This window comes from Pongo abelii, chromosome 15 (assembly GCF_028885655.2).
Source record: "Pongo abelii isolate AG06213 chromosome 15, NHGRI_mPonAbe1-v2.0_pri, whole genome shotgun sequence".
Taxonomy (NCBI): Eukaryota; Metazoa; Chordata; class Mammalia; order Primates; family Hominidae; genus Pongo; species Pongo abelii.
This window is the reverse complement of record NC_072000.2, coordinates 78,004,399-78,032,358: the sequence shown is the minus strand read 5'-3', so window position 1 is coordinate 78,032,358 and position 27,960 is coordinate 78,004,399. Positions and strand designations below refer to the sequence as shown.

At 50.8% G+C, this 27,960-nt stretch overlaps 1 protein-coding gene across 6 annotated transcripts in view; it reads left to right on the top strand.

Annotated features, from left to right (window-relative positions):
• MIDEAS (mitotic deacetylase associated SANT domain protein) overlaps positions 1-27,960 on the top strand; it is a 73,171-nt gene that overhangs the window by 1,353 nt on the left and 43,858 nt on the right. The window contains exon 2 of one of the 6 annotated variants that reach the window (XM_054530817.2): positions 26,285-26,655. The exons of 3 other annotated variants lie outside the window; for them this stretch is intronic. The gene's annotated coding sequence lies outside the window, so the exon portion shown is untranslated. Of the gene's footprint in view, positions 1-21,613; positions 26,656-27,960 lie in introns of those variants that run through there. 2 more of the 6 variants (XM_063715906.1, XM_063715907.1) reach the window with 2 other exon arrangements.

Below are 27,960 nucleotides of genomic sequence, written 5' to 3'. Positions count from 1 at the left end.
CGGCCCCCGCCCGGTGCTTCCCTGGGAAATGACCTCTTCCTCTTCGCAGCCCTTGTCGAGGGCGCAGGAAGGAAGTTAAAGGAACTTTCCCCGGACTTATATTTGCTTGGCCTTCCTGGGACGAAGAGCAGAGCAGCTCGGAAGTTTGGGAAAACAACCCTACGCATTTCCAGAAAACCAAACCCGAATTTGCCCCAAGCCCCCTTGAAATGAATCGCTCCTGGCTCCCGCTCTACCCTCCCCAACCATGTCCCAAACCTGACAGTGATCGCTAAGGCCTAACACTTTGCAATTTAGCCATAAAAACTGTCAGCACACCCACGTACATATGTGAGTGTTTTCTATATAAAACTCAGAAACCCGCTTCCAGCGGACTCTGTGGCATCTCGTTCTTTTCTGTTTCCTAAAACTGCAAGGGCTGCAGCAATGTGCTGCAGGAACTTTGACGGTGGTTCCCGCCGCCCTCGGTAGCCTCGTGGCGCAGGGTTTTTTTAAAGAACAGCTGAGAAGTTTGGGACGTCCCTGCAGAGTAACTCGGGGCTGGCGGCCCGGGCCAGTGGCGAGACTGCAACTGTAGCGGCGGCGGCGGGGACACGTTGGTGTGTGCAGGAAAGTGCGTCCGAGCCGTGGAGACTCGAGATGGGGTGTCCTAGAGGTTGAATGGTGCAGTTCCTAGCAGCAGCTTCCTGCCGGCCTGTAATTACAGCGTGATTGCACAGTCAGGCATTGTTGGCGTGGATGTTTATACACAGGCTATTGTGCAAGACCTCGGTGGTGGCGAACAAAACGCGGCTTTGCATTGCAAATGCCCAGGATAGATCTGGGTCTGAGCTGCGGTCTCCAAATTCTTTTTGCCCTTTAACCCTAGCTGGCTGATTTATTTCTTTACCTCTCTCTCACTTTTGACGACTTGTCCAAAGCCTGAGATGTGGGGTGGACTTGGGAGGCCACTACACTCCTATCTTAGGCAGCCTGAAAAGTATCCCAGGAACTGTACCCTTATTTGTCTCCGGAGAAAATGTGGGATGACGTCAGTAGGAAAAGGAGATGGGAGATGGCTATCAATCTCTCTAAACGGGAAAGCTGTTTGAATTAGCAAAATTGCACGGGTGGCTGGGTTGGGGCTGAGTTGCAAAGAGGACTCGTCAGACCATGTGTGACTGAGCTGGCGTGCTAGACTTTAAGCCTGGAAGTGTCAGCTGCAGAAACTTAGTAGGTGGTGGGTCCTAATTCCTTTATTGTGTTCTGGGCAAAGAGGAAACGTGCAAGTGCCGACACTTTTGTCTGTGCTGGTGGTCTGGGTCTGGGAGGGGCAGAGGAGTGACTCCTCCTTCTCCAGAGGAGCCCTAGGCCCACTTTCTTAGCAGGGACTGTGGCACATACCAGAGCAGGGATCCTTCCATCTGCCATGCTGCCTTGCAGGAAGGGAGCCAAGCCTGCAAGTATGGAAAGAAGGCAAACAGTTTCTTGTTGAGGGCCTTACAGGGGGATAATTGTATAGAGAGATTTAAAACACAGTAAAAAAAGGCGTGTGTTGGATTTGTGCAGGGCCATCGTTTTCACATTCTAAATCTCAACCTGATAACTCCCTGTCCTAGGCAGAAGACGCTCATGGGGAGCACTCAGCCCAGGTAGGTTGCTGTGTGGCTAGGTGGTACCACCTTATGCCGGGCATGGGCAGCCTCTCTGCTCAGAGTGGCAGGTACTGATGATTCCAGTGCACTGGAGTTTCTCCATGCTTGGCCTTCTTTCCAGCCAAGTATCAGGTTCACCTGGAGGAAAAATGCTGTTTTGCAGCCTCGTGCCAGGTGTGTGTCACGGGCACAGTGACCGTTTGTCAAACCAAAAGATTAGGGCACAGTCCCTGGCAGGTACCTGTGTGCTTCCAGAAACTCGAGGACAAACATGTAAAATCAGGACAGTTCTGGAAAGTCTGGCATGTATGGTTACAGTTGCCACAGGGGAATGAGGTTTGAGCAAAAGCAGCACTATGGTAGGAGTCACCACAGGTTGCACAACCCTCTTTTCTAGAGACATTTGGTTTTTACTGATCTTGACTGTGAAGGTCCTGGTTAGCTGGATCACCTGACCAGGACTGCCATAATGAAGGCCTGCTGGTGCCTGGCGCTAGTCTTGAGGGGCAGGAGAGGGAATCGTTCCCTTCTGACCCCAAAGCTTTGAGTTTTCAGTCCTTTGTGTTCGTGTAGAATTTACAGAGACTAAGAGTGCCCCAAAGCCCTCCAGAGTGTGGCTGGGAGAGTGGAGGGGAGGGGCCTCTTGTAAAGGCCAGAGAAAGAAGGAAGCCAGGCTCCAGGGAGCTGCGGAGCCACATGCAGGCCCCGCACCTTCAGTTCCCTCTGGCAGATTTTGGTGCATAACTCAGGCCCTTTCCCTGGCTTGCTCAGCTTTGCCTCTGCATTCAGGGAGCTTGCCCCGAAGTTGTTACACAGAGACAGAATCGTAACCCTGACTTCCTCCTTCACCTTAACTAAATGGTGGTTTATAACTTCAAGTTGCTGCCTAGTTCACGGCTCCAGAGCAGCTCTGCCTGCTGCCTCGCCATGCACAACTAGGAACAACAGTGAAAAAGCTCTGATTCAAAACTTGACAAGAGATTTTAAAAACAGTTTTATTGTTCTAAGAGGAAAAAATATTGGAGGTAATTAGGGAACCCAGCAACTCTGGCAGAAACCCCGAGGTGCCACTGAGAGAAGCCCATGGAGGAGTCTCCTGGAGAGGGTGGTCTTCAAAGGGAGGCTGCCCAGGCCCAGCATTGCTATTTCCATTCATCTGCCCCTTCCTAGCTGCCCCACTTCCTATACCACAACCCAGTGTTTTGACATCACAACTCACCTCCAAAAAAGGAGGCTGAACACCCCCAGCTAAAGAGAGCATTCCAGTCGCGTAAGAACGCACTACAGTTTTCCAGACACCACGGCTGGCAGTTCTGTCCTGCAGATTTGTTTCCGTCTTTAAAATGTGCCCCTCTTCATTTCTTGTTCTCACTGAAGCATCTCTTTGTGAGCCCCTTAAACCTTCTTTTTTCTCGTCTGCATGACACAGGGCAAATGCTTTACGACTTTCTGTCTCAAGTGCCACTTGAAATACACACAGGGCTTTGAATAAGCTTCGGATAAAGGCCTGCTCTGTAATCTCACTTAAAATGCCTCTTTGCAAGGGTCACCTTCCTGCTCAGCAACCTTCAATGGCTCCCCACTGTCTGCATGGTAAGGATCAAACTTCTAGGCCGGCAGTTAGGGCCCTTCTCCACAGGGGTCTGACCTTTGCTGCTCTCCCATCCTAACCCTCGGCTCTGACCCGGTGACCCACTCTGTGTGTTTGTCCAAACCACTGGTGGCAAGAATTCCTACCTCCCATGCTTCCCCAGAGGACTGGAATGCCTCCTTCCTCTCATCTACTTGGCTCAGTCCTGCTCCCTTCCAGTCCTGTTCGTGTCCTCCTCCTTGAGAATTTCTCCCTGTCCCACCCTGTGGGCCTCCCCCTGGGACTCCAGCAACATCACCCTGGGCCCTGTGCTGAGGAAAACCTTGAGTCCTGGTCTAAGAATTTTCACTTTCTGTTTTGGGCCATGACTTTGATCATATCCCGTTCAGCAAATTAAATGAGCCTTTGGGTGAATAAATATTACGATTCTTCAACTAAACTGGAAGCCCTGTTTTATATATCTTTGTATGCCCAGGCCTGGTGCCCCACTCATAACAAGTCTCAATAAATGTTTTATGATGCTGATACAAAGAGCAGCGGCCATCAGATTTCGTCCACTTGGACACCCAAGCCAAGAACCAAAGGCCGTGGTTCCTGGTCTGAATTCTGAACATTAAGCCAAGCCTGCCTTCTCTGCCTGTTAGCCACCCTCAGGCTCCTCCTGGCTTTGCACCTCATTGTTTTGCTCCATTTCCAGCATCTCTTTCCTGACTGTCAGTATCTTCCCAGCTTTGGCCCTGGCTCCTTTTGTCCCAGTCAGCCTGCCCTGTGATGCCCTGCGCCTCTGCTCTGGCTCTGAGGTGGGATGGTTTGTTACTAGGGTTGGCCTGACCTTCTGAGGAACCAGTTTGATAGAAGGAGGTAGGACCAACTTGCAGGCAAGACTTGTGAAGACAGCCAGGCGCAGTGGCTTACGCCAATAATCCCAGCACATTTGGAAGCTGAGGCGGAAGGATCACTTGAGCCTAGAAGTTCAAGACCAGCCTAGGCAATGTGGCAAGACCCCTTCTCTGTAAAAAAATGCAAAAAATTAGGCATGGTGGCGTGTGCCTGTAGTCCCAGTTACTTGGGAGGCTGAGGTAGGAGGATTGTATGCCACTGCACTCCAGCTTGGGTGACAGAGATTCTCTCTCTCTCTTCATATGTCTATATATATATATATATATATATAGACTGTGAGGAGGGCAAAGTGAGGCTTCCTGGTTGGCCGGATGCTTGTTTTGCCCAAATAGGTGTTGAACTTACAAAACCAGGCTAAACTATAAAACTGAGTTTTTGGGGAGATCCTGGCTGAACTCTAGCATTGGACTTGGCTAAGAGGACTGTGTTGCCTTTAGCCAGTCCTCATGCTGTTAATCACAACCTTGCCTCATAAGCCAGATTCTTTCTTTTTTGAAAAATAATTCACATACTATAAAATACACGTATAAGCTAGATTCTTTTAAAGTTTTGTTTTATTTAAAAATAGAATCTGGTAGATTCTTGTTTTTTATTCCACCCAAGCTGGTGTGAAGTGGTGTGATCTTGGCTCACTGCAACCTCCACACCCCAGGTTCAAGCGATTCTCCTGCCTCAGCTTCCTGAGTAGTTGGGATTATGGACGCCTGCCACCACGCCTGGCTAATTTTTGTGTTTTTAGTAGAGGCAAGGTTTCCCCATGTTGGCCAGGCTGGTCTTGAACTCTTGACTTCAGGTGATCCACCCGCCTTGGCCTCCCTAACCTCAAAAAGTGTTGAGATTACAGGTGTGCGCCACCATGCCTGGCCTGAAGTCAGTTTTTTTTTTTGTTTTGTTTTTTGTTTTTTTTGAGACAGAGTTTCGCTCTTGTTGCCCAGGCTGGAGTGCAATGGCACGACCTTGGCTCATCATAATCTCTGCCTGCCGGGTTCAAGTGATTCTCCTACCTTGGCCTCCCGAGTAGCTGGGATTACAGGCATGTGCCACCACACCTGGCTAATTTTGTATTTTTAGTAGAGACAGGGTTTCTCCATGTTGGTCAGGCTGGTCTCGAATTTCCGACTTCAGGTGATCTGCCCTCCTTGGCCTCCCAAAGTGCTGGGATTACAGGCATGAGCCACCGCAGCCGGCCTGAAGTCAGTTTTAATTGAAAGTTCTTAATGAACATAAAAGGGTGAAACTGGGATTTACGTATTTCTGAAAAGTTATGTACGAACTGAATTTAATAAATCAACATTTTTTCAGATGTGCTATTTTACAAAATAATCAACTTTTAGAACTGGATAGGATCTTATGGACTATTATCATCCAGCCCCAGTTTTATAGTAACTGTAGTAACAGCATCTCCAATAATCCCATGGTTAAGGATTTAAAGCTTGGAAGGAAACCTGTGCTAACTCTCATTTTAACTGAGGCTTAGAGAGGATAAGTTCCTTCTCCAAGTTCCCACAGCTGTTGAATGGAAGAGTCAGGCACAAACCCCATTCTCCATTTCCACTGGCCATCCTGCATTGATAATTAGTCATCATAATCGTCAGTTTCAGCAGGTCTCTTTGTAAACCAAGGACTCCATCTTCTCAGTTTCCCTAAGGCAGTACTCAAAGATTTAAAAAGATGAAACTTCAACAACAACAACAACAACAACAACAAAAAGGGGGTGAAGAAGAGGTCTTTAAGAAGAGAGTGGGATGCGTATTTAATAGCTTTTACCATTGTATTATCTCATTGTAGTCTTAGTGGATCTTAATTGCTATCAAAGCCCCCAAAGTTTCCTACCCAGGCTCAGTTGGCCAACAAGATTACTTATTGTTTTCTAAGTGCAGAACATGGGTTGAACAACACCAAGAAGACAGAGGAATGCTCCCAGTTCCCAAGATACAGGCAGGAGAAGGCCCAGGAACACAGACATGGCACTCTTTGAACAGCCAGTTAATGCAGGGCCAACTGTCCTCACTGGCCATTTGTGGAACAGCTGCAGTGCTGTCAACCATGTGTGTGGCACAGTGAGTGTGCAAAGCAGAGTGCCACATGCTCCTTACCCCCAGGAGGCTTCAAGCCTAGCTCCTGAGATAGGTCATACCCATGCTGAGTGAGTGAAAGAATGAAGAACCCAAGGAAAAGTCCCCTATAAATCATGACAGGGAAGGTCACTACTGTTATGGCTATGGCCACTTTTCTTTTTCTCCGTAACTGGGGAAGTCAGATCCTCAATGCATGTGGTCAGCACAGCTTCCTTGGAGAGATGGAGGAAGAAATCTTGAGCCTTTCCACCACCTCTAGAGCAAGTGGAAGAGGGTGGGATGGGGGAAGAACTGAGAGTGGATCTGTCACTGGGAGAGTATAATTTGATGGAGTGGGGTTTTCTGAGGTTCAGATTCTAAAGTCAGTGTGCAATATGAAATATAAGTATATAATCGGCGGGGCGCAGTAGCTCACGCCTGCAATCCCAGCACTTTGGGAGGCAGAGGCTGGTGGATCATGAGGTCGGGAGATCGAGACCATCCTGGCTAACACGGTGAAACCCCGTCTCTACTAAAAAATACAAAAAAATTAGCCGGGCGTGGTGGCAGGCACCTGTAGTCCCAGCTACTCGGGAGGCTGAGGCAGGAGAATGGTGTGAACCTGGGAGGTGGAGCTTGCAGTGAGCTGACATGGTGCTGCTGCACTCCAGCCTGGGCGACAGAGCGAGACTCCGTCTCAAAAAAAATAAAAAATAAAAAAATTAAAAAAAAAATAAAAGAATATAATCAAGATTAACCTTGATTATATATTAGGAGGGCACCAGGTAGGCAACAGACACACTGGCTCTTGATGCGTCAATTCACCTTAGCCTGCTCCTCTAGTTCTGGAAAAAGTTGCACTTTTTTTCTTTGAGATGGAATCGTGCTCTGTCGCCCAGGCTGGAGTGCAGTGCAATCTAGGCTCACTGCAACCTCAGTCTCCCTGGTTCAAGTGATTCTCCTGCCTTACACTCCTGAGTAGCTGGGACTACAGGCACCCGCCACCACACCCGGCTAATTTTTTAGCTTTTTTATTTTTAGTAGACACGGGGTTTCACCATGTTGGCCAGGCTGGTCTCGAACTCCTAACCTCAAGTACTCCACCTGCCTCAGCCTCCCAAAGAGCTGGGATTACAGGCATGTGCCAACCATGCCCAGCTATTTCTTCTTGTTCTATTCTGTTTTTTTGTTTGTTTTCTTTTTTCTCCTACCTCCCTAACTTCCTCCTTCCTCCTGTCTTCCTTTGTCTTCTGTCTTCCGCTAAGCTTGACCATTTGAATTTGCATAAGTTAAATGAACATGTGAACAGATTCCATTGTCCTGTGTCTCATGAGAAGGTCATGGGTGCTGTAAGTTAGGAAATCATCATATGAGATTGAGCATGAAAGGCTCTTAGACTAAATGGGCAGAGTGTGATGGAGAGGAGATCCATGGAGTAGGTTTTAAACTGCAGTTATATCATCCAGGGTTGCAGATGAAAAACTTGTGCTTGGGTTGACCCAGCCCTGGTGTGGGGCTGGGAGAGGGCAGTGCCCATGTGCAGCAGACACTTTACACTAAGGGCCTAGCCCTCCATGTCCCCTCCTCAGCCTCCCTATTGCAGGCCACTATAAGGAGCTTGCAAGGAATCGACCAGCAAGATGTATCTGCTTCCTCTGTGGCCTCCCCATAGCACATGCTCTGGAACAACTTAGAAGCCAATAGCCACTCCGTGACTCCCTCTTCCACTTGCAATAGAGGTGGTGGAAAGGCTTAAGATTTCTTCCACCATCTCTCCAGGGAGGCTGTGCTGACACGTGGCATTTAGGATCTGACTTCTCCAGTTATGGAGGAAAAGAAAAGTAGCTGTAACCACAACAGTGGTGACCTTCCCTATCACGGGTTTTTTTTTTTTTTTCGAGACACAGTCTCGCTCTGTCGCCCAGGCTGGAGTGCAGTGGCGCAATCTCAGCTCACTGCAACCTCCGCCTCCCAGGTTCAAGTGATTCTCCTGTTCTCCTGCCTCAGCCTCCGGAGTAGCTGGGATTACAGGTGTGTGCTGCTGCGCCCAACTACTTTTTGTATTTTTAGTAGAAATGGGGTTTCACTATGTTGGCCAGGCTGCTCTTGAACTCCTGACCTCAGGTGATCCACCTGCCTCGGCCTCCCAAAGTGCTGGGATTACAGGTGTGAGCCACCACGCCCGGCCCCATCATGGTTTATAAGGTGTGTTCTGTCAGGTTCTTCATTCTTTCACTCACTCATGCATTTATTGAGCCCTTACTGTGTACTTGGCTCTGTGCTTGGTACTGATACAAAGATAAAGAAGCTTCAGGTCCCCACTTTAAGGTGCTCATGGTCTGTGAGGGAGACAAACATCTACAAAAGTCAAGAGCAGTTAAGTGCTGCAGGTATCAATGTCAAGGTGTTCAGGGGGCTCCTGCGCTCAGAGGAGAGGACTGGCCACTTATACCACGGCCAGGGGAGAGAGGCACGTCAGGAAAGGTTTAGGACAACCCCAGTGCCTTGCACGGTACTTGTGCCTGGTGAATGCTGTGGAATTAACGAATGAGAGGCGTCCTGGAGAAGCTGTTTGAGCTGAGTGCTGAGAAACGAGTAGGCATCCACCAGGTGGCAAAGGGAGTCAGGGCATTCTAGGTACAGGGAGCAGCTCAGACAAGGCCTGGAGGCACAACATGACACCATTTGCTGAGGGGACTGCAAGTGGTGGGGCAGTGGAGCACGGCTGAGAGGGGTGCAGAAAGGGGCAGGCAAGGCTGGGCTGTGAGCCAGAGGAGCCCGTGTGCAGGTAGAAGGAGATGCTGGCATAGTTCAGGTCTCAGGTCTCAGGTCTCAGGCCCACAGCAGAAGCTGACTGTAGCTAAATTGAGGAGAAAAGAAATGTATTGGAAGGCTATCTGGTGGCTCACTGAATGTCCGAGAAGGCTGGAGAATGAGGCTCAGAAATTGATCAGGACTTGTGGAAAGTTGGGTGGCTGGAACCAAAGCCATGGTGACGATGCTGCTGACCTGGCATCACTGCTGCCTGCAGACCTGGATGCTGCCACCCCTTCCAGAATGGGTACTGAACTCTCCCCACTTTTTTGTGCCACTCGCTCCAGAGGCAAAGCCTAGGCTGAGCGTGTGGTTGACCCTGCTTAGGTCATGTTCTTGCTGTTATGGTTCTGAACTTTTTTAAATTTTTTTTATTTTTGAGACAGTCTTGCTCTGTTGCCCAGGCTGGAGTGCAGTGGCGCGATATCGGCTCACTGCAACCTCCGCCTCCCGGGTTCAAGCTATTCACTGCCTCAGCCTCCCGAGTAGCTGGGACTACAGGCACCCGCCACCACGCCAGGCTAATTTTTGTATTTTTAGTAGAGATGGGGTTTCACCATCTTGGCCATGCTTGTCTTGAACTCCTGACCCCGTGATCCACCCGCCTCAGCCTCCCAAAATGCAGGGATTACAGGCGTGAGCCACCACGCCTGGCTGATGTTATGGTTCTGCAGAGCAAGGCTCTGGAGGCTGCAGCCTCCCCAGCAGAGAGTGGAACTCTGCCTCCTGTCAGGACTCACAACCACAGGTGCCTGAAACCAGGGGAGGGGTGCATATGCCAGGTGGACAGGTGTCTCCCATAGAGCTTGGAGCCCATTCTAGCCTTCAAACTGGGATGATGGGGCCGTTCTGGATGTGGGAAGAGGAGACAGGGCATCCCCCTTGGGCCACTGAAAACATCCACATCTTTTTTTTTTTTTTAAATTTAAACAGAGATGGGGTTTTGCCATGTTGCCCAGGCTGGTCTTGAATTCCTGGGCTTAAGCCAGCCTCCCACCTTGGCCCCCCAAAATGTTGGGATGACAGGCATGAGCCGCCATACCTGGCCAACATCCACATCTTGAGCTTAATCTGTTTGAACATCTTTCTGAATCCTTAGCCTCCCGCTGAGCTTTAGGAATGTTATATGCCCAGAAGATCTGAGTGTTTCATTAGTAATTGGAATTCTCCTCTGGAATCTGACTATTCCAGTGGAAAAGGGAGATCATCCCGGCATCTGGATCCTCCCTGCACATTTGATTCCACTTGGAAAACTTCGGTGCTGCCTTTCGAGGACAGAGACCAAGGGTTGGCTCTCTCCAACAGGCAGTTACAGCTTGAATTCTGCTTCTTCCCCAAGGTTGGGTGAGACTCTCGGGGCCACAGGGTGTTTGCGAGGTGCCACTTGGCTTTTCAGACTAGAAGTTGGAGTTCTGGTTTCAGGCTTGGTTTGTGGAACAATTGAGGCCCCTGGTGTCTAAGCTGCCCAGGTGATCTCTCCAGTTCTGAAGATGTCACCCTGGTTGAGATGTTCTACATATCTCCTTTCTGAGAGCACTAAAGGAGCTACAGCTTTGTTTGCCTGGGGCTGTCAGCCTCACCTGGTCACATCCTGCCCAGTTTCCTCATCCAGAAAAAACAAGAGGTGTCAGATAAGGTGAGCTCCAGCTCCCGTCTTGCCCTCAGATCTTCTGCGTATAACTCTTTGAAGCAAGGGCACCTTGACTGGAATCTTGGTCATTCAGTTCCATTAATCTTAGACAAAGGAATTAATTTTCTTTAAAAAGAAAAATGCAGTTTTGAACTTACTGGCTGTTTTATGCCAGTGTTCCAAGACTTCCCTGGGAAAGCGGGAAGCCGCTGCCCCCAGGAAGCTGGGAGTGTCATGAGCTGGGCTCTGGACTGGAAGCGATTCCTGATCCTGAGGCTTGGTAAGCAATGCATGGCCAGGTTGGCTCCCTGAGGGAGGGAGCAGGGGCCTTCCTAGTTCCTGGCCAGTGTTGGTTCTAGCCTAGTTTACACTGAACTTGCTCATTTTTGTCCAGATGAAATGAAATTGTGCTAAAAGCAGCCTTAAAGTGGAAAAGAAGTCTTGAAGAACCTGAATTATTTTACTAAAACACAGCTTTGGTCATATCACTCCCTCTTAATCTTTGAGAACTGCCCAAGTTCTGCAGAAGGAGCCCCACACTCCTCAGAATGGCACTTGTACCCTTGTTTGAGCCCTGCCCCACCTTTCTGGCCTTTTTCTTAGCACTACCCCTTCCCTAGCATGGCCCTTTTTGTTCCAGCTGGCCTCTCGTTGCTCCTGGACGCACTTCTCTCGCCTTGTTCTATGCTCTTGGCCTTTGCTTATTGTTGTCTCTTCCACCTGGAATGCCCTCCCTGGCCTTTTCCTCCTGGCCGATGCCCACAGGGTCAGCATGGAGTCACCTGCTCCATGCTGCCTTCCTGAGTTGCCACCATGGCATTTCTGCAATTGAACATCCTCCCTGCAGGACGCTGGGGTCAGTTACAGGAGTGCCTGGCTCCCCACCACCTTGGACCTGTGGCTGGCACACAGTAGGTGCCCTGTGACAGGAACGAGAAGGGCTACCTGAGGGGCTGTGAGGGAGCATCGGGCAGGCCCAGGACCTGGCCTATGTCTGGTGGACTGTGTGCTTGGTGAGCTGGCTGTCTGCATGACATCCCCAGCCTCCCTTAGCGCCTGCTGGTGGGGTTGCCACCTTGGTGCCTCTGCTGTTTGCTTGGGCCTGTCAGCAAGACCCTGGTGAGAGTAGGAAGGGGATTTGGGGGTATAAAACCTGTATCAGGGCCCCACTCACCCTGAAGAAGCCTTTGAGGGGACACTGAGGAGATGTCTGTGGTGAGGAGCTGGTTTAGAGGTGGCAGAAGCATCTCTTCCTACTGGCCCTCCTTGAAGAAGGATAAATATTAATACCAGCTGCTCTTAGAGGACCCTTTTGTTTCTCATGCTCAGCACTGTCTGTTGGCTTCATACAGAGACAGAGCTGGGGAAAGCAAGTCTGCAGACCATGGCAGCAGAGACTGGGGCTCTTTAAAATGAAAGTCCTGTCCCACCTGGTCATGAGGCAGTCAGGACAGGCTGTGGCACTTCCTGTTCCTGTGAGGAAGAACGCATCCTCCTAACAGTGATTGCAGGATTGCAGGGTGCAGTGGGAGCCCCAAAGCAGGGATTGCAGTCTCCGTTTGTCTATGAAATGAGGGGATTAGACTACAGGGGGACCTTTCCTGTTCGAAAATTCCTGTGAATGGAGCCTGGCAGGCGGTGTCTTTATGGTGCCTTATAGTGGGACCCAGGGTTGTCACTCAGAGGCTTCCTGTCGTTATCCCAGGTCTATGTGCCACTCAGAGAGACCTGTGGAAGAGCGGCTTTCTCGCCATGGCTGATTAGTTGGACTTGCTTTTCTTTTCTTTTTTTTTTTGAGATGGAGTCTCACACTGTCACCCAGGCTGGAGTGCAGTGGTGTGATATCAGCTCACTGCAGCCTCTGCCTCCCAGGTTCAAGTGATTGTCCTGCTTCAGCCTCCTGAGTAGCTGGGACTACAGGCGCCCGCCACCACGCCCAGCTCATTTTTGTATTTCAGTAGAGACAGGGTTTCACCATATTGGCCAGGCTGGTCTCGAACTCCTGACCTCAAGTGATCCACCCGCCTCAGCCTCCCAAAGTGCTGAGATTACAGGCGTGAGCCATTGTGCCTGGCCTCTCTCTTTCTTAAAGACTTTTCTTTCTTGAAGTTGAGCCACCCTTAGGGCTGAGCCTGCATGCACATGGGCCTGTGGGACCACTGGTGAGCACAGGGCTTATATTGTTTGCAGAGTATGTTTCTAGAACCTAGAAGCACATGGTATTTCCAGAATCCCCTTTAGGAACCCATGAATGTGTGTGTTTGTTCCGGGCCCCTGGAAGATCAGCTTGGAGAAACCTGAGTGGTGGAGGGAGTGGGTTGATGTCCAGGGAGGGGTGGGCTCATTTTGGAAAGGACAGAATGTGGGATCTGTCTTTGTTTCTGACTCCACAAGGCCTGCTCTCCCCTCCTTACTCATCCCAGTCTCTACCTTCCTACCCACACCTCTCTGTCCTCCTTCCTCGTCCCTCCCCGGCAAATCAATTGTATTACCTCCAACATCCACCAGTCATAGGGTATGTATTCCGAATACCAGGGATGCTGAGGAGTTGGGAAAAGTGCATTATAAGAGTAGACCCTGATTGGTGGGATTGAGAGGTGTTGCTAGGAAAACTACTTTGGAAAATAGATAATCCGGATGACTCACAAAGAACAAATATACATTTAAAATGTATGAGAAGCCAGGCGTGGTGGCTTACACCTGTAATCCCAGCACTTTGGGAGGCCGAGGTGGGTGGATCATCTAAGGTCAGGAGTTTGAGACCAGCCTGGCCAACATGGAGAAACCCCATCTCTACTAAAATTAACAAAATTAGCTGGGTATGGTGGTGCGCACCTGTAGTCCCAGCTACTCAGGAAGCTGAGGCAGGAAAATCACTTGAACTGGGAGGTAGAGGTTGCAGTGAGCCGAGATGGCACCATTGCACTCCAGCCTGGGCGACAGAGCGAGACTCTGTCTCAAAAACAACAACAACAACAACAAAATATACACACACACACACACACACACAAGAACTTGAAGCTGTAAGAAAATGTTAATTTCCTTTGATCTATTAGTGTTGCTTTTGAGAATTTAAGAATAAAGAATTTATTCTAAAAAGGAAAAGAGCTCTAAGTACAAAGATATCTATTTATTATTATTTTTTTAATCTCATACCTTCCTGCACACCGAACAAAGATATTTATAGCAACATTGCTTAAAATAGAAAAAAAAAAAAACCAAAACTGTAAACAGCCTCAGTGTTTCATGTGGCTGTATAATTCATGATACCTAGAGTCAGTGAGTATTTTGTCACTGTTATGTTAATATGAAGATAATGTTGATTCTTGGGAAAACGTTGATGAATTTAGATGAAAAAAGTAAAACACAGAATTGCATGATAAGTGCATAAAAACTGATTACACTGCCCATAGTAAAAACTGACATAATGCTGATAACTGGATTTGGGCAAAGAAGTTATGGGTAGAACATGTGTGTGTGTTTGAAATTGCTTTAATAATTTATATAGCATCTTTTTTTTTTTTATAAGACAAGGCCTTAACTTCAAAGACTTTGGATTTGGGTGGGAAGGAGGCCAGGGGGAGGGACTCCCATCTGTTACTACCAGGAAGACCAAACAGCTCTGTCTTTATCAGCTACCGGCACTGCATGCAGGGGCTGGATGATTCAGATGGGCCTGACTTCATAGACTGGCTGAGTAACTCTGGGGTTCACAGCGTGGACTCTCCCTCCAGCTCCCAGCTGGCTCAGGGCCCCAGACGATTTTCACACCTGCGTTTTCATGGAACCAGCCCAGTGAGCACGTGAGGCTTTCAGCCACCCGCCCACTCACCTCTGGGCTGCCTTGTGCTGCAGGCCCTTGCCACAGCAGGAGGAAGCTGAGTCTTCTGCAGTTCCAACTGGCAGCAGGGAGGGTGTGCTTTGCTAATTGACCTCCTGCAGCCTTTTCTAACCCAGGTGGGGCCCTAGTGAGGTAGTGTCTTGCGCACTTACGTTGTTGCACATATTAATTGAAGTGTTGAATTTAGTTGCTCTTCAGTGCTAGCCACATCCATCCAGTTCACATCTGACCTAGCAGGCAGGGCCGTCTGACCCCACGTCTTGCCGTGAGATCCGCTGTGACGTGCAGCTGCAGGTATGGGAGTGGTGCTGAGCAGCTGACTGTCTTCTGAGCACCTTCTCATATCTCTGTGGCATCTCAGAATCTCTGGACATCTGGTGAATGGCCTTCTCACCCACCACTCCCCTTGTGTGTAGTAGCCTTTTCTTCTGAGTGGGGAGCCTTATTTTCTTAACACGTGGAGTTGTCTATTTGGAGGGCCCATGATCATCCCCTCACTGTGACCAGCCCAGGAATGTGACCAGGGCAGGACAGGGAGACTCCTTGGTGTTGTGCAGAGTCCCCAGGTGGGTGGTAGCTGGAGAGCCCCCGGCGTACCTTGAGTTCGCAGGTTGGAGCCTGCTGAAGCTCCGCCTGACAGAATGCGTGTGGAGGGACGCCCAGACCCAGCTGGGGCCCTGGTTATCTCCAGTGTATATTTGCTAAAACCAAATTCCAGAACTGTGAAAGACTGGAGTTTGTTGTTCTGTGATCAGATTGAAGTAGGACTTTGTGGCTAGAGGTGTGCCAGGGTCAGAGGGAAAATGGAGAGTATGGGCTCAGGGCACGCCTGGATGCTCATTAGGGGTACTCAGGCCAGCTTCATGTGTTCCATGACAAACGGTGGCTGTGTGTGTGTGTGTGTTTGGAGGTGGGGGTGGGGACTGTCTCTCTGCTTTTCTAGAATATTGTGTTTATTCCTAGATGCCCCAGCCTCATCTTCACGCCCTACAGTGGCATTGAGCCTGGTTCTGATCATTGCTGGTCATGTGAATATTAAGTGCCATAGTGTCTAAGGAACAAGCTGCCTTCTCGAGCCCAGGCCCCAGCAATAACTGTTCCTCTCAGTTCCCTAATTTAGAGACCACGTGTGTGCCCCAGGGTTGTCAGCAGCTCGGGTTTTTGAAGCTTGAAACACATTTCCATAGAAACAATGCTATAAATGGTGGTTGGGTACCTAGGCTAGCCCACAAAGAGCCCTGGTGTCACCTCAGAAGTTGCTGAAATAAGGTATTAGTGAAATTGAGAGCCCAAATGCAGCAGTCAGAGTTAGTACCCAGGACGCTGGAGGTTAATTGGTGTGGGTTTATTTGTGTAATTTTCTTTCTTTGGTGAGAGGTGTTTCAAAGCTCTCCAGATAAGGGATGCTCTGGAGGCACTCCCCCGCACCGTCCCCACCCAGTCACAATCCCTCCTCTCTCAGTTTACATTCCTTCTTCTTTCCTCATCAAGCCAGGGGCCTGGGCCTACCTGCCCTCTGGTATGTTTATGATGAGGAAATTCTTTTCAGTGGCCCTTACATCATCATCGTCATCATCATCACCATCATCATAATCGTCATCATCATCATCACCATCATCGTTATTGTTATATAAATCATCTCGATCAACTTAACAGAATAAACATGACACCTATTTAGAATTCTCTTCTGATTGCTTCTAATGTTCCTTTGCAGTTTTAACACAGCTTATAAGTTCACCTGACATATTTTTTGGTGCTGATTTTGTCACTTAACATGACTTCACCAAATGGTTTCATCAGATAGTTTCCCTCTGTCCATCCTTTCATATTTCATTCTGTTGCTCTTCCTTACCATACCATAATCTGAATGGGCTCTATATACAGGTGCTGTGGAGCATCTTTTGTAAAAACTTCCTTGTGGTGACATTTTAGATTATTTTTATGGGATATAGTCCACCAACCATAATTACCTGGTCAGTGTTTTAAACTCTTGCAACACTAAATATATACACCTACGATATACCCGCAAAAAATAAAAAATAAAAAAAAAAAGAAAAAAACCCAGCCGGGCACAGTGGCTCACACCTGTAATCCCAGCACTTTGGGAGGCCAAGGCAGGCAGACCACCAGGTCAGGAGTTTGAGACCAGCCTGGCCAATATGGTGAAACCCCGTCTCTACTAAAAATACAAAAATTAGCTGGGCGTGGTGGTGCGTGCCTGCAGTCCCAGTTGCTCGGGAGGCTGAGGCAGAAGAATTGCTTGAACCCGGGAGGCAGAGGTTGCAGTGAGCCAAGATCGCACCACTGCACTCCAGCCTGGGCAATAGAGCAAGACACCATCTCAAAACAAAACAAAACAAAAACCCTCTTGCAACACAATGCCAAATCACATTCTAGAAAGATTTAAACTGTTTATGGTAGCACAGCAACGTATATGCAACTGCCCTGCCAACAGCAGCTTTCCTGTTTTTTTTATTTACTTATTTTCATGTTGGGGTGGGCCATAATGGGGCCTTAATGATATTCCAATTTGCATATCCTAAATTGCTGCTGATGTAGGTTTTTCCTCTCAATGATTTACTGATGTGTTTCCTCATGTGTCAAACCCTGCTCATGTCCTGTGACTGCAGAGCCTCCCACTTCATTTATCTCCTTGAACCACTTTCCTGTTGGGAAACGGCAAGTCCTCTCTTCCTCACTGGCCCCACCCCTCACCTTGTCTCACTCATCTCCACACCTGCCCAGCTCACCACCTCAGTGACTCTGGGGAGGGAGTGAGAGGGACAGACCCTGGAAGCCCTTGTGATGGAGGGCACAGGGCAGGAGGTAGATGTGAGGGAGACCCTGGGAGGAGCCACAGGCTGTTAGAGCTGGATTGGGCACTGGAATGCATCTGGCCCAGGAGTTACGCACTAGAGGCCAGCAGGGAACAGAAGGGATGAAATGACAGAGGCTGGCAGAGTGTGATGATAAATGACAGTGACTTGTGGCCTAGGAAGGGGTGGGATCTTTGGAAAATTGGAAAGTCTGTCCCACCTAAGCAACCCTCCCTGGCAGTGCTACTCAGCTCCACCTCCAAGAAGGAGGTTTCCAATTTTTTTTCCACGACAAGCTGGAAGTTCTGATTTTTAGTTTGTTTTCTGATTAAAAAAATATTGGCAATAGGCTGGGTGTAGTGGCTCACACCTGTAATTCCAAAACTTTGGGAGCTGACACTGGCAGATCACCTGAGGTCAGGAGTTCGAGACCAGCCTGGCCAACATAGTGAAACCCCATCTCTACTAAAAATATAAAATATTAGCCAGGCGTGGTGGTGCACACCTGTAGTCCCAGCTACTCGGGAGGCTGAGGCGGGAGAATCGCTTGAACCCGGGAGGTGGAAGTTGTAGTGAGCAACAGAGTAAGACTGTGTCTCAAAAAAAAAAAAAAGTTGGCAATAAATTCAGTTAAAATAAAACATAATATGTGAGTCAAATAAAACACATCTGTGAGGGAGAATGGCCCATGAGGCTCCAGTCTGTAATCCCTCATTTTATTAAACTTCTTATTGGGAAACACAGGCCCAGAGAGGTATCCTCATGTAGCAGAGAGAAAGCTTCAGAGGGTCCAGAGGTCAAATGCCATCTGTATGACCTTGGCAGAGCTGTTTAACCTTCTTGAACCTCAGCTTCCTTATCTATAAAATGGGGAAAATGGCTTCCTTCCAGGGTGCTGGGGTGGACTCAGTAGGCTCATATCATCTCAAGCACGTATTTTTTATTTTTTAATTTTTTTGAGACAGGGTCTCTCTCTGTCACCCAGGCTAGAGTGCTGAGTGCAGCGGTGTGATCTCGGCTCACTGCAACCTCTGCCTCCCGGGGTCAAGCGATTCTCCCACCTCAGCCCCCCAAGTAGCTGGGACTACAGGCACACACCACCATGCCCGGCTAATTTTTGTATTTTTTGTGGAGATGGGGGTTTCACCATGTGGCCCAGGCTGGTCTTGAACTCCTGAGCTCAAGCAATCCACCCACCTTGGCCTCCCAGAGTGCTGGGATTACAGGCGTGAGCCACTGTGCCAGGCCAATGTCAAGCATGTAGTAGCTGCTCCACAGATGGGAGAAAAATCCTGTGTAGGTCATCCAGAAAATTAGAGGAAGAACTAGGCTTAGAACTTTTCTCTCGTGACTCCCAGTGCAGAGCTTGTTCCATATTACATGGGCCTACTTTCATGGGAGTTTCCAGAGGTGTCTGGACACAGGGGTCCTTCTTAACTGTGGGAAATTGTAGGTTATTTTATGAGAGCCTTTTTTTTTCTCCCCCCTTGAGACAGAGTTTCCTTCTGTTGCTCAGGCTGGAGTGCAGTGGTGCAGTCATAGCTCACTGTAGCCTCAAACTCCTGGGCTCAAGCAATCCTCCCACCTCAGCCTCCCAAGTAGCTGGGACTACAAGTGCATACCACCACACCTGGCTAATTTTTTTTATTTTTTTTTGAGACAGGTCTTGCCGTGTTGCCCAGGCTGGTCTCAAACTCCTGGCATCAAGCACAGTCCTCCTGCCTTAGCCTCCCAAAGCGCTGGGATTACAGGCATGAGCCACCATGCCCAGCCCCTATGACAGCTTGTTTGCCCGACAGCTACTGAGCTCAGATAATGGGCATCATAGCTCTGTGGGCTTTGCAGTGCAGGCCTCAGAATTTAGGAGACTGAGCCTCAATAGTTATTGATAATACTAATACCATACACCACTGAACCTAAGAAGCCATTGATTAGAAGATGTAGTGTTATTTTATATACAGCTAAGAAAGAGGCCAGGAGTGGTGGCTCACGCCTGTAATTACAGGCTCACGCCTGTAATCCCTGCACTTTGGGAGGCTGAGGCCAGCGGATCACTTAAGTTCAGGGGTTTGCGACCAGCCTAGCCAACATGACGAAACCCCGTCTCTACTAAAAATACGAAAATTAGCTGCGTGTGGTGGCGAGGCCTGTAATCCCAGCTACTTGTGAGGCTGAGGCAGAAGAATCACTTGAACCCAGGAGGTGGAGGTTGCAGTGAGCTGAGATCATGACGCTGCACTCCAGCCTGGGCAACAGAGTGAGACTCCATCTCAAAAAAAAAAAAAAAAAAAAAAAGCCGGGTGCAGTGGCACACGCCTGTAAACCCCGCACTTTGGGAGGCTGAGATGGGCAGATCATGAGGTCAGGAGATCGAGATGACCATCCTGGCTAACACGGTGAAACCCCATCTCTACTAAAAATACAAAAAATTAGCTGGGCGTGGTGACAGCCGCCTGTAGTCCCAGCTACTGGGGAGGCTGAGGCAGGAGAATGGCATGAACCTGGGAGGCAGAGCTTGCAATGAGCCGAGATTGTACCACCGCACTCCAGCCGGGGCAACAGAGCTAGACTCCGTCTCAAAAAAAAAGAAAAGAAAAGGAAGAGGAAGTGCTGCTAATTAAACTATACAGGCTATCAATTGTAAGATGCATCCTGATTTCAGAGATGTTAAAATGGAGGAAACGTGTATCTTAGAATCAATGAAATAGAACAGTAATAAAAGTAACAGCAATCTGTTACATTGTATTGCTTACTTTAAATATTCACATATACTGTTTTATTCATGCATTTATCAACAGGCATTCACTGAGCACCCACCATGTGCAGGCACTGTATAGATACCAGGGATACTAAGGTGAGGAAGATCTAGGCTGTGCCCTTCAGGAGCTCCCATCCTAGTAGATGGCACTCTGATTCCAGATATGCTGCAATAAGCAGGTGTAGAACAATGTGTAGGTGATGGAGTAAAGATAAACAGAGGATGCCATGGGAGTTTAGGGAACAGTGGCTGTCTGGTCCTTAGGAGCAAAAACAGAAGTTTGGGTGCATGGGATTTATTTAAGAAATGGTCTCTGGAGGAAGGGAGGAAGGGACAGGGTAGAGCTGGGGAAGAAGCCAAGTAAGGAGGTGTGTGTTGCTGCTGGAGCATGAATTGCACTACTATTGAATTGGTCCCACCAAAGGCCCCTTTTGAGAAGGGGGTAGCTGTGAGTCCTTGAAAGCCAACACTCAGAGCACCTGGGGGACATTGCACCAACTTTACAAAGTAGATCTGGGAGGGCTCCAACAGTATACACTCCAGTGTCCTTCCTCTGCTTGGAGGAGTCAATGAAGGCTTCCTGGAAGAGCTGCCATTAAGGTCAAGTCTGGTGGGAGATCTAGGTGTGGGATAATGTGGGGATCAAGGTGGCGAGAGAAGGAGCATGTGTGAAGATATGAGGGTGAGAATGCAGGAATCTTGGAGAACTTCAGGTTGTTTAGCCATGTGGGCTGAGGCTGGGAAGTGGGGCAGAGCCAGATCGTGTGGGAAAGGTGCCTAACAGTCTAGCTAACAGTCTCAGCTTTATGCAGTAGATGATGGGAGCTACTGAAGAGAGGTGTGATCACTCTGATGGCAGTGTGGATGGTAAAGTGTGCAAAACTAGAAGCAAGGAAATAGATGAGAAAAAATGATAGCCAACACTTATAAAAGACTTAGTGTGTGCCAGACACTGTTTAAGTAAGCTCTTACTATCATTCCGATTTTGCAGATGAGTGGTTGAGCAACTCGCTGAAGGTCATCAAGCTAGTGTGAGCCAAGGTCTGGACTCAGGTCTCAGCCTGTGCTCTTAACCTGTACACCCGCATGAGCATGAATGTTGGATTCTAGTCCGTGATGTATCAGTATTTGTTTTCATTTAAAATCAATGCTTTAAAGCATGCCCTGTTGCACACATTGGGTCTCTGGAGTTCCTGTTTCTCCTGGCGAATTGCCACAACACAGGGAAGCCAAGCTCCAGTGAACAGCCAGTGAGGAAGTCTGTCCGGGACTAGTTCTGCAGAGGGCATGGAACTGTGCTGAAGGGAGGCCTTTGAGAAGTTGGCAGCTCTTGGTCTGTGAAGAAAGGGCGTTTCTGTCCTGTGGCTCTGCTGGCCTGCCCTCCCTGGCAGCCACACCTGTTTTGTCCTTCTCCCTACACCCGGCCAGACGTCTCTCCCAGAGTGACAGCAGCAACTGGGGACACGTACAGAGGCTCCCTCTCAGGCCTGACAAAGGCACTCAGGACCTGGCCCAGGCCTGCAGGGCAGGGAGGCTGGGGAGGGGGCAGGTGGGAGGGCCAGGGACACAGACAGCTGTGGGCTGGTGTGGCAAGCATGGCCCTGCCCCAGAACAGGTGAAGTCAATGTGAGTGGAGGAGGAGGGTCTCCTGGGGTTTTTTCCAAGGATAAAAGAGAAGACAGTACAGAGACATCTCAGCACACAGTGGCTTAACTTCATGACTGGGGTGGTTGTGAACTCCCGGTTTGCTCAGAAAAGACCTGGCAAAAAGGGCTGAGAAGACACAGCTGTTGGAGGGGTGTTCCTACTCAGGCTGGGAGGACAGCCCTGTGGAAAAGTGTGGTGGAAAGGACACAAAGAACAGGCTGGGAGAGAAGCGTTGGAGGACACCCTGGATGAGACACTGAGTCAATGCTGGAAAAAGTCTCTCTAGGCAGAGCCCATGAGAGGGTTACCTGAGGCCCATGGGGTCTTTTCAGGGAAAAGAACTAGGTGTTTTTGTTTGTTTGTTTTTTTGAGACAGGGTCTCCCTCTGTCGCCCAGGCTAGAGTACAGTGGTGCAATCTGGGCTCACTGCAACCTCCACCACCTGGGTTCAAGCAATTCTCATGCCTCAGCCTCCCGAGTAGCTGGGACTACAGACATGCGCCACCACACCTGGCTAATTTTTGTATTTTTGGTGGAGACACGGTTTTACTATGTTAGCCAGGCTGGTCTCGAACTCCTGGACTCAGATGATCTGCCCACTTTGGCCTCCCAAAGTGCTAGGACTACAGGCGTGAGCCACGATGCTGGGGCTGGAACTAGGTTCTTAAGAAGGGATAAGCTAGGTTGGGGAGGAGATACAGGGTAAAACAGTAAAAATAATAATTGTAGCCTCATATATACATAGCATGATTGAGTTATAAAGCAGTTTTTTGTCCTTTTGATCCTCTCAAACCCCTGGAAGGTGGGCATCCTTTCATTTTTCATGCAATGAACACTTAAACAGTGCATCTGTTATGGGCCTAAAAAGTGAGGCTCAGGGAAGGTCAGTGGCAGTTTTCCTAAGTTCCCTGTGTTTTCTACGCCCTTCTTTTTTTTCTGTCGTAATTGTAGGTAATGAGGTCCTCGAGGTTGTACTTTAGTTCTCTAGAGGGAAACCACAATAGGGACACAAGAACACAAGGGACATAGGGACCTGGCTGGCATCGTGGACTTGGGATGCTCTCAACAATATTTGCACTCCCAGTTCCCCAGGCTCTGGTAAAGGTTGGTTGTTTACTTAAACACACCATGTGTGCTGGCCTCATTGGAGGAGGAACAGTGGGAAAAGGACAGCAATGCAGTATGGAGCCTGGGGAGAAAGACACTTCTCTTTTAAATAGTGATGATGGCTGCAGACTTATTGGAGGAAGGTGGCTGGGAGGTGAGAACCTGGCTTCCTTGGAAGCTTTCCCCCAACTTCGTAACAGCTTTATTGAGATATACTTCACACACTGTAAAATCCACCTTTGGAAGATTTTCTTTTTTCTTGAGACAAAGTCTCACCCTGTCACCCAGGATGGAGTGCAGTGGCGTGAACACAACTCACTGCAGCCTTGACCTCATGGGCTCAAGCAGTCCTCCTACCTCAGCCTCTTGAGTAGCTGGGACCACAGGCATGTGCCACCACACCTGGCTAATTTTTGTATTTTTTTGTAGAGACTGGGTTTTGCCACGTTGCCTAGGCTGGTCTCTAAACTCCTGCACTCAAGCAGTCCTCCTGCCTCAGCCGCCTAAAGTTCTGGGATTACAGGTGTGAACCACTGTGCCTGGCCTCACCCTTGGAAGACTTTAATGGTCTAGATACTGCTGATGAAACACAGGGCAGTGACAGACCGTTCTGAGTGGAGTCCAGAGAGCTGATGTGGCCCTAGGAAGCCTCTCAAATTTGCCATATTCTACCTTCATTGGGAATCACAGTTTAGGATTCTGTCTAGGGTGCTTTATTTCCTGGAGTGTTTCTCTCTTGTCACACTCCCTGGCAACTGGAGCTCTGTACTCCTTTTTCCTGCAGTTTGTAAAGAGGGTCGAGGGTGGAGAAAATCCCACTCTGTGGATAAGGTCTCCAGAACACCTCCCCATCTCCCTGAAAGGTCAGCCTTCTTGGGTGCCCCAGAGACTTGTAGCAGGGGCTGGAGCTTCTAAAACCAAAACTTTCACTTCACACGTCAGTGATTCTGCACCGTCATATCTGCAGCAAAACTGACCTCCAGGGCTTTCCCAGAAGCGCTGCAGCTTTCTTTACATAGCCTCATCTGCCCGCCTTTTCGAGGTAGACTTCTCCTGCCAAGCGGGGGCTATTTGGTATAGTGTTGAGCCCTCCTCCCCTGCACACATGTGTGCCCCTTTTCTTCTCTCTCCTTTCTTAGATGGCCTGAATTTGGAAGTTTAGCTGTAGTGAAGGGCGGTGCCGCTCCAAGGTGAGCAAGGCTCCTTCAGGGCCACTGACTTCTCTGTTTCCCCTGCCACCTGCCTCCACTATGTGTGCTGCTTCCTGGGCCACTCCTTTGGAGTGGCTTTCACCTGTTCCCTGAAGGCTGGGCCCTGGCTCCATGGTGGCAGGCTCTTCTAGGAATGTGCTTCCCAGCCAGGTTTTCTGGTTGGTTGGGAACATCCCTGGGCTGGTCTGCACAAGCTCCTAGGGGCTCACTCTGGGCTGGCCTAAGGCCAACTGTTGGGGCTGGGCTGTCAGGAGAGGTGAGGATGACCGCAGGTCTACAGAGGAACTTGTCAGCAGTGGGCACTGGAGACCAAATGGCTTTGCTTTTGCTTCCCTCACTTGGATGTGTTGTCAGTGGGAGGGAAGAAATTAGGCAAATGAAAAAAGTAAAAAGGCTCTACCCTGATCCTTTGCCAGGAGCCCTGAGAGTCTGGCCTCTGCTTGGGGGTCTGCAGGCCTGAGCACTGCAGTTCCTCAATTGCTCACTGCCTTCCTCTGGGGAGGGGGGGGGGAGCAAAGAGGTCACAGATGCTTGGCTTGCCCTGTGGCCTGGTGCAATTCACTTAACCTCTCTGAACCTCAGTATTCTCATCCACAGATTGAGAGGGATAAAACTCACATGCAGGGCTCTTCAGGAGACTGTATGGAGAAGTGCTCCGAGAGCTGCCAGGAACAATACTGTCATCACAGATGCTAAATCGGGGAGCCTGGGCTTTTTTTTGGTAGAAGGTGGTTTCCCTAGCTCCTCTATTCACTTACTGTAATCACAGAATCATGGATCTTGAACTGGAAGGGATTTCAAGAGGTCCTCTGGTCCAATCCTGTGGCATAATTATCTGTATCTTGTAGATAAGATTGTTTTAAGTGTTCCTTATTTTGACATATCTATCATAACATGGTGCAAATAAGCCCTTCTCCTCTTGGGGAGGTGTGACTTCCAGGTGTACATGTACGCAGGTGCTCCAGCCAGCAAAGAGGTGGAAGAGGACAGGAAAGCCATGCCCCCTTAGAAGCAAGTGCAGGTTTGGCAGGATTTCTGGGCAGAAGATCCAAGGCAGAAGATCCAAGTTTTGCCTGTGTCCTCCACACCCCACCCTGGCCCTGTAGGCCCAGTGAGTGTGTGAGAATCATATTCTGCTGCCCCTCCCTCCTCTTCTCCCTGAGAAAGTGAGGGATGCACCTGGTTCTCAGGTCTGGCCACAGTGTTTTGATAAGTGGCTGCCAGGACACACGGTATTCTTCCGTGGTTTTTCTTTCAAAGGAAAATCTCCTTCTGACCCATCTCCTTGAAAAACAGCCACCGCCACCACCGCCGCCACCACCACCACCGCACCACCAGCAAAAAACTTGGAAGGAAGAATAGGACACACTCCCCTGAACTTCCCCTGGCCCTAGAGCCCCATTGAATGTGGGGGCCAGAACCAATCTCTTGAGCTGCAAAAATGTTTTCCATCTTCCCACCAGTCAGGCAAGGAGGCATCAAGGCTTGGACCTGAGAATTGATCAGGGGGATATTTGGGGAAGGCAGGGGAAAATGTGAGTATGGAATGAAAAGCCGCTCAACTCTGGCCTGAGTTGCTAGAATTAAATCCAGGAGATTTTCCTCACCTAAGTAATGGAGATGGTGGGTCCTTTTTAGGGACTGAGGCCAGTTTCTCAATAACCTTTACACGCACCAGGACGCTGTTGAGCCAGAAAGTGAAACCCGGAGGGTCTGTTAATAAAGTGCCATGGAGAGGATTGTGCATGATTTACCGTATCCAAAACCAGAGAAAGTTTCTTTGTGGAAGAAAGCGACTTGTGCCTTCCCCAGCATCACACACACACTTTCCTGGCAGGCTCGATGGGTTTCCAAACATTTCGTCACCGTCTCCTCCTGACCTTGGTGTGAAAGGAACTAGCAGCGTGGCCCGCCAGCAAAGCCATCGGGGGCGCCAGCCTGGGCGGGGGATGGGGACGGCGACCGACTCGTGAGTGGAGGTGAGGTCTGCTGGAAATCCCCAGCCCCGGCCGCCGCCTGAGGTTTAAAGACGCCTTCCCCGGCCTTATTTGGTCGCAGGAAGTGGGCGGCGCCGGGCCTGCTGGCTGAGGCCGCCCCGAGACAGTTGTGCTGATGAAGTGGTAGAGCTGGTTCCTGCTCGCCGCGGTGCCGCGCGCGCCGGCCGGCCGCTGGGCGCTCCGCGCTCCCAGCCTCGAGTTGTGCAATCCTTTGTAGCACGCCAGAGTCCTCCTCCTTCGCTGTTGCCTCTCGCCCTCTCTCTCTCTTTTTTTTTTTCAAGCTGTGAGCTCAACCGATGAGTCAGAGCCGTGCAATCCTGACACTGCATCGCAGGACTGGGGGTGACACGGAGGGAGGCAGAGCGCTCGCGAGGCGGACGGCACGGGTGCGGGGCGCGCCGAGGCTCCTGCATCGCAAGCCGGGGGTGACAGCCCGCGCGTCCCGCCCGGGCCCTGCCAGCAAACTTCTCAGCCTCGGGAGGCGCGGGCTGGCGGAAGCCCCGTGAGCGCCGCGGGGAGGCGACGGCGCCTGTTTGTTTTTAAAATCGGGAGTGCGTGCAGGCGGCTGGAGTCCCGGAGGCGACCGAAGGCGGCGGCCCGCGGCGGAAGGGGGACAGTCGAGCCCGGAGCCCGGAGCCCGGGCAGGAGCTGGGTAAGTGGGGCTGCCCGGCCGGCGGCCGAGGCCTGCACGCGGCGGGGCCGGCTAGGGGACCCCAGGCGGCGCGCGAGCTGTGGCTGCTCGCACGGCGGGTTGCAGCTCTGCAGGCGCGGCCCGGAGGGGGGGCCGCGGGGGCCGCTGCGCTGGAACTTCTGCGGCCTGGGCGGCGGTGGAGCGGGCGCGTGTGGCCGTGCGGGGGCCGCCTGCAGCCCGCCGCCCCCTCCCCTGCGGCCCGCGCCCTCGGCCCGCAGCTGCGTGTGCAGCGCAGCCCCGCGGTGTTTGTGCAGCTACGCAGCTTGCGCGCGGCCCCCGCCCACCCGGGCGCGGCCCCGCCAGGAAAGCCCTCCCCACCCGGCGGCCCGCGGCGGCTCGGGAATCCGGCTGCTCCTCCTCCGATGGAGAGAAACGTGGTGTCCGTGGGGACCGGCTGACGTGACGGAGCCCAGGCCCGGAAGGCGCTGCGAGGGGCTCGCCAGCTGAGGGAACTTGGCGCGGGAGCCCCTTCCCCTGCCAGCGTGCACGGGAAAGTGGGCCTGGACGCGGCGTCCACGCCGGGAGTTTGGGGGACAGAGGTGCAGGGGCGGCGGGGAACTGGGGCAAATGCAGTCAGCAGAGGCCTAGGCTGGAGCGCTTCGCGTGGGCGGGCGGGCGCACCTCAGACCTGTCATCCTCCCGCGCGCCCCCGCACGCCCGCGCCGCCGCAGCCCTCCCAGCCCGCGCGGTGCCTCGCGGGGAGCTGTGTTCCCTGGTGCCTGGCGGCAGCGCCGAAACCCGGGATTCAGCCGGGCCCTGCATATGGCCGGCTTGGTGGAGCTGGTCACGTCGCCTCCCAAGTCGCACATGCAGGAGCATGTGTGTCAGGTTGCCCCCAAGGCCTCTGGGTAAAGGTCTAGGGGAGGAAGGGGAACCTCGTGTGCCCTGGGGCCTTCAGGCTTCAGCCCCAAGGCGGGCCGACATGGAGGAGGTACCTGCCACCCAAAGTGGAGGCCGGGTGTCCGTCCCAGCCCAGCCTCCAACGAGAGCTGGTGAGAAGATGAAAGGGGAAGTTATATGCCCCATTTAAAACTTTGTTGGTCACAACTACGGTGGCTGCTTCCTGTTTCCACCATCCCACGTGGGACCTGTGTGCCAGCCTGTGGAGCCTCGCGCGGGGGGCGGTGGGATGGGAGAAGAGAGGCTGGCCACGGAGGCCCCGGTGGCACGAGTATGGAGGGGATCCCTGTTGGCAGCTGCGGCTGGGGGAGGGGATGTCTGGCTTGCCCCAGCAGGGGGAGCCTGGCCGGGTGGTCTGGGATCTTC